The 13816-nt window shown below is 33.4% G+C and overlaps 1 pseudogene; it reads right to left on the bottom strand.

Moving 5' to 3' along the window:
- Positions 1 to 1003: 1003 nt before the first annotated feature.
- On the bottom strand, positions 1004 to 4758 carry LOC133797732 (eukaryotic peptide chain release factor subunit 1-3-like; annotated as a pseudogene).
- Between the last annotated feature and the right edge of the window lie 9058 nt (positions 4759 to 13816).

The raw sequence follows: 13816 nt of genomic DNA, 5'->3' as shown, positions 1-13816 counted from the left end.
TTTCTGTCGTGCGAGACCGGGACGTTTGACTTTTTTCAGATAGGGCGCCCCTCCGCTCCCGGAAAGCTTCCCTGTTCCCTTGTCTCTTCCCCGCGCATCTTTCGTCCTCATCTCGAACTGGCTGAGCATTCCTGCGAGGAGGTGAAGGATATCTTATAGGCGATGGAGGGAACCATATGGCCGACGGTGGCTGCCACCCATTTCGTGGTCTGGACGGTCCGGAGTTTGCCCAAGATGGGTTGGTTGCATTCTGCTTGTTCCCAGGGACTTGAGTCCAAGCCTCTGCAGGGGCTCGGTTGTTCTCAATTCCCGCTGGTACCTCCGCAGGTGGATTAACTGGGGCCCTAGCTCGGGTACTTCTTTAGGGTCTCGAGGGAGCGGATGGCTCTGCTGGTGCCGGAGGTTGTTCCGGCCTTCTTGTGGCAGCATTCTTTCGTGGGCGCCCACGAGGCCTGCGGGGAGGAACATGCACGTCCCTCGGAGGAGGAGCTTGGTTTTCACGCGGAGGCGGGGGCTGAGTCGCCTGCGCCTCTGCAGCTATCCTTGCTAACTCCTCATTCCGCTTGTTGGCTTCTGCCAACTGCTGTTTCAGCTGCTGGTTTTCAAGTTCCACAATGGGAACGTACCGCTCGGGATTGTAATACATATCCTTTTCCCTTGGAGGTGCGGGTGGTCCCCGAGAATCGGAGGACTTGCTTCTCTCTTTAGCATCCGGGTTCATCATTGGCTGTTTCCCAGGGCGTCTCGGATAGTTTTCTTCAGGAACGTTAGCGGCCATAACTTGTTCAGGGAATGAATGCTTAAGGCTCTCAATGAAAGCATCAAACTGTTGTCGCCGTTTTTCGTCAACAGTGAATATAGAGCACGTAAACAATAATTAGTTATGGCCAGTAAAATACAATAAGACAAACAGGATTTTTTACGTGGTTCAGCAGTTAACTCTGCATAGTCCACGAGTCTTTGTTATTAGAACTTAAGATGATTTCTAGAAATTCTTCAAGAATGAATTCTCCAGAGTTTCTCTCCAGATCACAAAATTTCGGTCATTTACAATGGTTCATGACTTCTCTATTTATAAAGGAGATCCCAGAATACTATCCCACACATTTGAAGAAGTTATTATGTATATGTAAATAAATTTAATGGCATTAAAAGCCTGTAACTCTGATATACAAGGAAACGTTCCCTGAAGACCAAGAGGCGTATAATTGAATAATAAATATCCATTTATTATAGGGGATTCACAACAATAAATGTAGATTGCGTCTCTCCAAAATGACTCAATAAGATATTCAAAGTTATCGATCTACATCGTCAGTGCCGTGTCAACCCAGGTCTCTTAATGACTTTCGAGTTATAGCATTTTCCCCGAGATCATGTGGCTTCGAGCTCATACTTATGTCAGGCTTGGAACCCCTGATCCGAGGTTATCCGAGAATAGACGTACTTCAATGTCTGTCTTTCGAGCTTGTGAGGATTTCGAGGCTACCATCTTCGAGGTTGCCCCTGCTTTGTAGGTTCGGTGCCTAGGTGGCAGACACGTGTTCCAGACATAACGAGCCCATTCCTGACGAATCCAGCTTTCGAGATCACAATTCTTAAGGCTCGAAATCTGAGTGTAACAATAAGAAATATTAAATGTTGTGATTCCACTAATGAATTTGATTATAATAAGATAATATTTTTAAATTATTTATTTTTGTTCTTATTTTAAAATAAAATTAGTGCTAAATTTATTTTTATTTCATTTACATAATAAATTATAAAGATAAGAAAATAAAAAAATATATTAATGGATAATTTTGTACTAAAAAATTATTTAAAAAGTGTATGAAAAGAAATTTAAAGAATTTATCACGGGTGTAGAGAGAAAAAAAAAGGTTAGTGCATATAAAAGTATTCATGTGAAGAGTAGTGTAGAAAACATCAAAAGATCCAACCAAAAAAGGGAAAAAAACATGGAAAGATCCTAGCATAAAAGGAAAAAAAATAGGCATGGAAATATATGCAAATCTTCAAACACAATTCAAATCGTCTAACTCAGAAGCGAGATGGCCACTGGTAATGCATGATCATCAAATCTAATTTATCCAAGAAGTTATTAAGCATAACTGTCCTATAAAATGTTGGTCTCATATCGTTTTGTTTTATCAGAGCTTGTTTAGTGCTAAAGCTACACTCTTGAAAATTGAGAATTAAGATCCTGAAATTTAAAGTTAAAGTAATACTTCACGTAAAATCCTAAGATCACAAAAGATGACAATGAATGAGCAAACCTAACATATATGGATATAACATACAAGAGAAAAAGGTACCTTGTTTTTTTTTTGGCTGGTGAATTCCTCTGCAACGCAGAGACAACTTTATCGAAATAGAGAAAAAAACATCACAGGACTTACTCATGCATCAGTGCATGGCACAAGACAAGAAACACAGTCCAAGTGAACAGGAAATATAGGAGAGACAAACACAGTATCGAAAACATCTAAACAATGACGAACCATAAACCAAAAACAGAATAAAGATGCAAATGCAACAGGATTCAAACAGAGCACACTAAGAGTAAAAGCAGAAAATAACGACAGAACATGGAGCAAATTCAATCCTGCTAATGTGGCCTGAAATCCTCATAGTTGTTCAACACGCCAGGGGGCACTACTTCAGAGTTGAAGCAATTCTAGCAGTACTGTTCTTACTCCGAATCTTCAGAAGACTCATCAAAGGAGCTTATATCGAGCTGGTAGCGTAGAATTCCCCCAATGCCACCGTACCCTTTACAGAACTTTGAACCTTCTTGTGATTTATCGGTGACCAACTCAAACGAGCAGCCCAACTGCTTGTGCTCATTGGCTAGCCACTCAAGCAGAGGCATACGCTCCAGAGTTTCCAGTTCAGATGAAGTGGCCCAATCCCGAAAACTACTCAGGTCAGTCTCTTGTTCTTTGTTAAGGTGCCTCACAATAATCTCTTCCGTCAGCCTATTTTTCAGAACATGCCTATTTATATCTAAACTCTCCCACACAATGAGTTTTTCAATTGTGCCAAATTCAAGAATTTTCATTGTGTCATCCAAACCATAGACGTATTTTTGAGTGTCTTGCTCAACCTGTTTGAAGAAGTTCTCCTTCAACAGCTTCTGTTTTATGAACTTTACATTGGAGAGAATCTCAGAAGACAGTTCAATTGCCTGATTGAAACCAGTTTCCCCTCCATGAGAGATGTCTACCACCTTTAGTATCTTGGCTCGAATGCGAGGGTCAAACGCAGCACATAAGGTCGGCCTTCAGGTCTGCAGATCCAGCAAGAACAAGTCCAGCCACATTAAGCATGTTGGTTTTTTGATCAATAAACAATTCACTTGCTTTCTCTGCCGTCTTGGTCACATAGTTGTGGCGACTCTCCATTCTAAGCCGGCTGAATCGCAGCGCTGACTGCCCTCCTCTGCCATGTTTCTTAGGAAGATCAACTGTGGCCCTGTGAAGCACCTCCCTAGTGTTGCCACTCAATGTCCCAAAAAGGTAACCGCCACCATCCATTATTATGAATCCAAAAGTGTCATCAGATTCCAAGAGATGAGTTAGAGCTTCTGTATGTAACTTTTTGTCACAAATGTATAGTGAAGTATTGATGGGCTTGAAAGGTACAATTTCATGAGTTACTTTCTTCTCCTTCCCATCTTCAGTGACAGTTGTTCCAGTATACAAGGCAAGTCCATTTGGAGGAACCTTGTTGTACAGCTTGAGCCTCTGCTGGGCGGACTTAATCGCGCCCAACACAGACTGACGGTTCACCCTGCTCTTGATTTTTGCAGCATTGCTAAATTCTTCTCCAAGCAACTTAGTAAGTTGAGATATTTGATCACTTGGAGATATGATAAGAGAGATCATGCTAGTGCCGTTTCCTTTAGCAGCTTCAAGTGTTTTAACCAACTTCTTCATTCTCCAAATCTCAATGTAATTATCGGTTACGTTACAATCAGCCATTGGAATATCTGAGATTAACTGAACCGAAAGCTTATCTAAATGGAAAAATATGAATTGTATCAATCTCACATACATATCAAGCAATTGAAATCATCTGCAATCATCAGAAAGATTTGCCAAAAACAAGATCAAGTAATCAAAAGAATCTCCAACACATACAGCATGTATATGAATATATATAGATTTTTATATAAAAGTCAACATTTGATATCAAGACATATGCGGCATACCCATATGTAGAAATTTATAGATTATGACTTTGATATGGCTAAGTGCAAAGAGTACAATGAGACATGATATAGATACTTACCACATGTAATTAGTTTACACAGAACAAATAAGGTCAGGTTGGTTTTGAGGAAACTAGGTCAAAATTAACACTTCCCCACAACCAAAAAAAGAAAATTTTGATAGGGCTAAAACAAAATCGAAGTTACAATCAGGTTAATATACATTTATATAATTTTTTTGGCAATGATAATTTATATAAAATTACACTATCTGATCAGAACAATTAAGTACTTCTTGGTATTTTGAAACTAGCACTTAAACTTGTTCTTACTTGAATCTTACCAAAAATACCCATAAATCAAATTAAACAACTAAAAACACTGGAAGAAAAAAGAAAGAATAAGAATAAATATTTAATAGAAGTATAAAGTATCAATTAGATTGATCGAAACAAACCTGCTTATGAGAATTAAGGCTTTCGACTTTTCCAAGCAAGAGAATGAAAATTGAAAAGGGAAAGAATCATGTAATTTATAGTCCAACTTTCTTGGCGAGCACGTCTTTATTATTGTTTTTGGATTTTATTTAATAGTCTTTATTTGCGTGATAATCCCTGCTTAATCCTTATAAACATATTTATTTTTTTATTTTATTTTTGAATAAATAGTATTTTTGTCCCCGAACTATTACCATTCTATGATCGTGTCTCCGAATAATTTGCGATGTTAAAAATTTCCCTCGAACTATGCACGTTACTGAAATATAAGACTTCTGTTAGATTTCGTTCTAGGTGCTTAACGGATTAACGATATAGTATTTTGTCTCTTGATGTGGCAGTGCCCTGTGTAGAATAATTAGAAATTTTGCCTCCCAAACTTTGACCACTACCAACTTGTGTCATTTTTATTAAGATTAATTTAAATTTAAAAAAATTTTAAAAAAATCATTTTAAATAATTAAGAAAATAATCAATACTAAAAGTTTCAAATTAATTAAATAAAATTCAAATACTCAAAAAATAAAAATATAATAATAGCAAATAATTTTTTTTATTTTTTCTTTTCTTTTATAATATAAAATAAATATATTTTAATATAAAAGTTGAAAAATAAATCTTAAAACAAAGTTTTTTCCCTTTTGTCCTCCTCTTAAATTAAAATTTTTATTTATTTATTTAAGTAATTCATCCACTTCTTTAATTAAAGTTTTTTTATTTGTTTTAGTATTTATTTTAAATGTTCATTCTAAAATAGTTTTAATTAATATTGTAAAAGAAAAAGTAAAAAAAGAGTTATTTGTTGATAATTAAAAAATTTTATTTATTAAGGATTTAATTATTATTTTTAAGAAAAAATATATTGTTATACCCAGATTTCGAGCCATGGTAAATATGACATCGAAAGTTGGATTCGCAACAAATGGTCTCGTAAGGATTGAAGTATGCTCCAGGATTGTATATCGAGCCTGCAAAGTACGATATATGACCTCAAATATATATGAGCTCGAAATGGTCTCGATCTCGAAAGGTAGCTCCGAGAACACACTCATCTTCAGGGACGACTTCGGATCGGGGGTCTCGAGCTAGATGTACGTACGATCTCGAAAGACACGTGATCTCGGGAGATGCCATTAGCTCGAACAATGACGTGAGACCTGGGATGCTAAAGCCTTAGAGATACGCGATAATCACCTTGAATATCTACAAGTATTATAAATATGAGATGTAATCCTCATTTATTAATGTAAATCCCCAAGAATTGTGAGATATTATTTGGTCAGTTATGCGTTTCCTGGTCTTCAAGGACGTTTCCTTTTATATCTGATTATAGGCATTTAAAGCCATTTATTTTATTCACAAAAGAGTAACTACCCAAAATATGTGGGATAGTATTCTGCATCCTTCTCTATAAATAGAGAAGCCATGCACCATTGTAAATGACCGAAATTCTGATCCTTGAGAGAAAACTCTGAAGAATTCATGCTAAGGAATTTTCAGAGATAATCTTAAGATTAATAACAGAGACTCGTGGACTAGGCAGATTTAACTGCTGAACCACGTAAAAATCGCGTGTTTGATTTGTTTTATTTCGTTTAGCCATTGTCATTCATTGTTTACGTGCTCTTCTTTTACTGTTTGACGAGAAACGGCGTCAACACATATATATCTTTTTTTTTATATAAAAAGGGTATAATTTTGGTAGTGGTCAAAGTTCGGGGGGCACAATTGATAATTATTCTACACATGGCACTGTCACATCAACAGACAATATACTACGTCATCAATCTGTTAGCCACATAGGACGAAATCTAACAGAAATCTCATATTTTAGTAACTTGTATAGTTCGGGGAGAATTTTTAACATCGCAAATTATTCAGGGGGCACGATTATACAATATCATAGTTCGGGGGGCAAAAAAGTTATTTATTATTTATTTTTTAACAATAAACATATGATATTCCTATTGTGTTTGTTAGGATATCGGCTTCAAAGTGTGCAAAGGCTGATCAAGGTTATTGGAAAACACCTACAAAGCATGGCATCACCAATTTTTATTTTTATTTTGACAAAATTACATCACCAATTTAATAATATTATGTATTTTTTATAACAAAATAATATCTCTTCTATATAAAAATTGTATAGATAAAAAAAAATTTAGATTTAAAGGTTTTTTTTTTAATGTTAACTTTAACAGAATATTTGTATATTTAACAGAATATAATTATAGTTAACGGTATTTTGTAAATATCACTTAAACTTAAATAAAATAAAATAAATAATTAAACAAATTAAAATATGATATTTTTGAAATATTTTACAATGATAATTATTTAAAAATAATAAGTAATTAAATAAATTAAAATATGAGATTTTTTTAGATATTTTACAATGATAATTATTTAAAAATAATAAAATTATACGTTTTATAACTTAAATAAAATTTAATTAAACTTAAACTCACTTATTAGAATAATATCATATTAAACATATAATATAATCTACTGTCATTTAGTAACAAATTATTTTTTAAAAAAAACTAGCAAGAAGCTTAAATTTAAAATCTATGTATAATATTTAATATTACATTAAACATATAATATATAATATCTTGTTGTCACTCTCAAAATAAATAAATTATTTAATTAAAACAGGATAGTTATTTGAAATTTATATGACATTAATATAAATTTAATAAAAATAATTAATAAATTCTATAAATAAAACTAAAGAAACGTGTCTTGCACGCTACTTGTATCTAGTACATATAATATAACAAATAGTTAATTTAAAAAAAAAAAAAATCACCACAAATATCTCTACATTTTAATCTCTCTTTTTTAATCATAATATAAATTTATTCAAGGGATTTTTCTTCTTCATATTTATGGATATTTTAAGATTGTTTTACAAAAATATGGGCATTTATTTTTCTATTTTTTTTTAGGTTTTGATTTGGAAGTTCATATTTATGAGATTTTTTTTCCAAAAATTTGAAAATATATATAATTAAGCCACATTTTTATTTATCATAGTTATGTTTGCTTTGATTTTGAAAATAATTTTATTTTTTTATTATTTTTCTTTCTTCTTTTCCTTGCTTATTTTTTTCTTCCTTTTTTTTCATTTTTTTCTACCAATTTTTTCCAACATCTTTTTTTTTTCTTTCCATTCTTCTTCTTCTTCTTCTTCTTCTTCTTCTTCTATTTTTATCCATTTATCTATTTTTCTCATTTTATTTTTATTGGTTGCGTTAGGTAAAATTTTTGTTTTTAAATTTTTTTAACTCAAGAATAAAATATATTTTTGTTTTAGGTTTTTTTTTTATTTTTATAAAATAAAAATGCTTTTGGTAACCATTTTTGTTTTTCGTTTTTTGAAAATAAAAATAAAAATGTGTTTGGTAACTTTTATTTTTATTTTTATTTTTCCCTTTTGTCTTTACCGCTATTGTTTTGCCATCTGTTTTCCCCACAAACAAGACATACATCCTTCTTCTCGTTCTTCTTCCAAAAAAGTGCAAAATCATGCTTGCATGCATGAATTGAGTCGTAACCTAAACCAAGATTACGCAACTTCATCTTCGACTCTTAATGAGACTTTGGTAATTTTGTTCCCACAAGAAATATCTCAATCAATATACTAAGAAGTTGATCGAAAGAATGATTACTCCACCTATTAAGAACTTTGCAATGCATCAGCTTCACCAACGCATGGAGGGCCGATTTTGAGGAACCTCGGTAAAATGCAGTGCCCATTTCCTTAAACAGATCATCATGCTTTGTCCTCACTCGCACGCTTCCTAGGAAAACTTCCCAGGAGGTCACCCATCATGAGATTACTCCAGGTCAAACACGCTTAACTTTGGAGTTCTCAAGTGATGAGCTACTGAAAAGAAGATGCATCTTGTTGGCATAGGTAGTACCCATCAATCTATTTAAGCCCTATTTACATGTGTAGTCCCATACCTACACAGTCTTAGAATCATCACACTTGACCTTCCCCAAGCGATATGGGATTGCACAACTTATACCCGATCTTTCACTCTACGGATCACGGGATTCTGACTATCACAATCACCCATCCTTAGGGGTCTGATGTCCCCGTCGGCCACACTTCCGGCTGGGTCAAGGCTTTGATACCATTTGTAACACCCCACATCACTATGACTGTTTCTTGGAATGACGATTGGCATTACAAACCAACACGAGTCTTTCCAACGTGCTTTGTCCTCACTCGCACGCTTCCTGGAAAAACTTCTCAGGAGATCACCCATCATGAGACTACTCCAGGTCAAGCACGCTTAACTTTGGAGTTCTCAAGTGATGGGTTACCAAAAAGAAGATGCATCTTGTTGGCATAGGTAGTACCCATCACTCCATTTAAGTCTTCTTCAACTGTGTAGTCTCATACCTACACAATCTTAGAATCATCACACTTGACCTTCCCCAAGCGATGTGGGATTGCACAGCTTTTACCCGGTCTTTCCCCCTGCAGATCACGGAATTCTGATTGTCACAATTTCCCAGCCTAAGTAACGCCCCGATTTCTCGAGACGTTACTTAGGGAGTCCATTTAAAAAAATAAACAATAAATACTTTAAGACACTAAAAGAAAATATTTATTTAAAATTAAAATAGACAACGAGATCTCATTATTTAAAAATAAAAATGTTGGACGTTAAGTTTAATAAAAACAACATAAAGAAAATAATCGTTCAAGTCTGAAAAAATTAAAAATATAAAAAACATAAAATAACTGGAGCCCAGCCTCTAACATGTTCCGTTCATGCCTCGAGCCCGCACCACTCACTACTTTGCTTTGCCTTTACCTGCACACAGAGTACCTGTGAGCTAACGTCCAGTAAGAAGATCTATGTAGGACATAACTCTCCAAACTAGAAAAAAAAAAAATAAACATCATAAACATAATAATCATCGTGCGATATATAAGCACCATATCACACTAACATAATGTGTGTTACACTCACACACATAAATACTAACAAGTCATGTTGATCGGACATGAAATGTAATCTGCCTTGCCTGCGCTGTACTCACTCTCGGCATTCCCACGGCGGCACCTAGTCTAGCTTGCATTGTACTCACACTCGATCGTTCCCTCGAGACATCATTGCCCTGCCTGTGCTGTACTCACACTCGGCAGTTTCGTGGTGGCATCCTATTATCCTGAGTTATACACACCCAAGATAATTCATGCAAGTGTTATACTCACACAAGCAGCTAGAATCTAGTAGCACACCTACTCTATCATCTAAGCATGTCTACTAAATAAAATCCCTAGCACTATCCTCATGCTAGTCAATCTAATGCAATAATTTAGGTCACAATATAATTACATAACTACCAAATAAGAAATCAAGGTTGTATGCATAACGTACACCATGTGCGCAGATGTTCACTCTTCTTACCTTAAATAGTAAATTGTCCACTGACGTGTATCGAACCACTTGTTGTGTCACATTGAGGACCGCTAGCTCCTACATGTCCAATTACATAATGACAATTCAGGGAAAATAAAAATAGACGTTAGGGTTTTATTTCGAAACCCTAATTATCAAAATAATTTAACTATGAAATTTTAACATGCAAGACACGTAAATTAAAATCATTTTTCACAAAGATTCAAAGCATCATGTCACATGCACAAGCAATGATATTTCTGACGTATTGCATAAATACATATAAATACTTTTTATGTGAAAATTACAAAAATGCATTTTTATATCATAATTACATAAAAGACTCAATAATTTATAAAGATTATCACATGACAAAAAAATTTAACAAACAACTTTCCAAAACCCCAAATAATGAGCAAAGACTCATATAAGACAAGAAAAATAATATTTAACATTTATAAATTATTTTTCCTCAATTTCCCAAATAAAATTCAAATAATCAAAATAAATATACAACCAGCCCAAAAATATCAAACTAACATACAGTACTGTTCAAAAATCTAAAATAAACTTATAGAAATAATTTTAGAATTTTCTGGGCAAAATAACTAATTTTCTTAATTAATTTAATAGAAAAATTAATTCAAGAAAATTCATAAATGATTAAAAATAGAATCTAACCATACAGTTCGGTTTCTACACTCTACAGTAACACACAATCATTACCTAGGATTAAGAACAGTAGCATTAATATTTTTCATATTTAAAATATAGAACAAGCAAAATAAATCATAGAAATTATATAAATGATAAAAATTCGAGATAAAATTACAGAGAGCCTTAGAATCTCATTTTAAACTTATACAAAAATTCCCAGAATTTTGAGAATACTTTAAATAATTTTTCCACATGTATTTCCTTAAATCACATATTTAAAAGAAATAATTAAAGAAAATTATCAAATACGATCAAAACTTAAATCTAAACATACAAAACCATTCTAAATCATACAGATATTATTCAAACATAAAATCATATTTTTCTGAACAATAAAAATATTTTTCATAATTAATCTTTATTTATACTTTAATAAATCATAATAATTCAAAGAAAAATCATAAAGATATAAAACCAGTTGAAAAATGCTCTAAAATTAATGTACTAATTTTTAAGATTGAAAAACCAAAAAAACACATCAGGAAACACCCAGATCGGGTTCGCCGGAGCCTCGTTGGAATCTTCTTCTTCTCTGTCGTCGGCGAGATTCTAAATCCTCTTTCCGCTTGTTTATGACACTCCAAACTGGTTGGAAGTTGTTCCAAAAAATATCAGCACCTCAAAAAACTCTTGAAGCTCAAGAAAATCGACCCATGATGGGCGGATCGTGGTTGTCTTCCCCGTCGCTGATGTACCGCCAAAAATGGTGGCAAAATGAAAAAATTTGTTTTAGAGCTTTTTGATCCATTTCTTCACGTCCAAAACACTTCTTAGGGTCCTTCTAAGCTTTCTAAACACTTCAAACAAACCCGAAACCTCTCATGTTCCCTTAGATCTGAAATTATTCAATAACACCCACTTTAATGGTGAAAAATTGTAATTTTTTAAAACGACATTTTTAGCCCCTTTTGTCACGTCAAAAACGTTCCTTGGATCATAGGAAAGATATTTCAAGCACTCAAAACTACCCAGAAATTTCCTAGAACTTTCAAACCTGAAATCTCCCTTTCTCTATCTAGAAAATTCAAGAACGTCTCTTTTCACAGTACTACCTATGCCAACAAGATACATCTTCTTTTCGGTAGCCCATCACTTGAGAACTCCAAAGTTAAGCGTGCTTGACCTGGAGTAATCTCATGATGGGTGACCTCCTGGGAAGTTTTCCTAGGAAGCGTGCGAGTGAGGACAAAGCATGCTGGACAAACTTATGTTGGTTTGTAGGGCCAGTCGTCATTCCAAGAAGCAGCCATAGTGACGTGGGGCATTACAACTATCATCGATGGGGGATCATGAAAAGATCCATAAGGTGTGTTGGTTGATTCATCAAAATTGGGATCTTGTCTTAATAAATCTACCAACACATCTGCCATCTCGTCTTCGTCATTCTCTACATCCTCCTCGACCGGGTTTGAAAAAGACTCCCCATGATAAAACCAAACTGTGTACGATGTAGTTGAATGCCATTTACAAACAAATGGATCTTAATTATTTGTGGAATATGCAATTTAGCACTGAGACACTTCTTATAAGGGCATCGAGTAACTCTAGAAGAATTAAGGTGAGCTTCAGTGACTCCAACAAATTCATCCATGCCTCTCCTAAAATCTACGGACCGTTTGTTTGCAGTCATCCAACTCTGATCGTTTGACATAGTTTTCTATATAACAATTAATCGAAGATCAAAAACTGGAAAAATGTGCATGTGTCCTAATCCACCTACTCACTCCATCACTATCAGGTTCACAAACCTAAGAGAAAATTGGACAGAGTTTCCTCTGTTTCTATAAAATTTCCAAATTTTACAAGTACCTATCAATTCAACAAACAACAAGTACAAAATTATAATAGATTTTCTCCTTATATCTTCTAGCAGACAAACAAGTCCAGAACCTACTTCGCTGCAACACACAAGTTATAAATTTTCCGTTATCACGGCAACACACAATATTTAATCTCAGAACCTACTTCACTACGGATGAATATTTAAGATATTCAAACTCTTCTAACAGTTGAAATATTATTAAACAAAGAATAATATTCATATTCTTATTTCTAAAGTCAAATAAGATTAAGACATTCATAAACAAAAAATAGATATATTTCTTACAACTTTATTGTAAACTTAATCCATCTCATGCTATTAATTTACCAATTATAATACTAACATGATATTACGTATTCATATGACCTATCTCATGCTATTCATATTACTTATGATCATGTGATTCATATTACCTATCTCATGTTATTTATATTACCTATCTCATGCTATTCATATTAACATTTCATATAGTAATTTCAACTCAACACAATAATAAAAATAAATTATACATATAGAAACATACTTTTTCACAAATGAAATTTGCAAATACTCCTGCAAACTTTGTTCCTTTTAATGAAAAACAGATTTGAAAAAAAAAATCTAATCAAATTTAAACAAAAACAAGTCAATAAATTAAACTACAAATTCAATTCTAACCACAATCTCCTCTTTGACAAATAAAAAATAAATTTTAGAAAAATAAAATCTATCAATATTATTTACTTATTCAATCAATATATCAACCTAATCTATCAATATATCACATTTGACAAAATAAAACATGTTATATTGATTTTTAACAAAAATAAAAAACTATATTGATTTTTTTTAAATAACAAACTATATTGATTTTTAACAAAAAATTGAAAACTATATTAATATTTAACAAACATTATAAAAAAATGTAATACCTAAGAGTAGGGGCGGAGATTGGCGGTAGCAATGTCGGAATGGTGAGGAAAAAAAACCCAAAAAATGTGGATCCAAACAATTTTCTGCATGATAAAACTTGTTTAAGAGATTTATAAACAAATAGGGACAAAGCAATATAGATTTAGAGGGAGAAAAACTCAAAAAATATCATTTAGAGGGACATACCCGTTGGTGGAGGCGGAGGTTTTCGCACCAATGGAGAGATAAA

The sequence above is a fragment of the Humulus lupulus genome, chromosome 8, assembly GCF_963169125.1.
Source record: "Humulus lupulus chromosome 8, drHumLupu1.1, whole genome shotgun sequence".
Classification (NCBI taxonomy): domain Eukaryota; kingdom Viridiplantae; phylum Streptophyta; class Magnoliopsida; order Rosales; family Cannabaceae; genus Humulus; species Humulus lupulus.
Note: the sequence above shows the minus strand (reverse complement) of the source record. Positions and strands in the feature narration are given on the sequence as shown.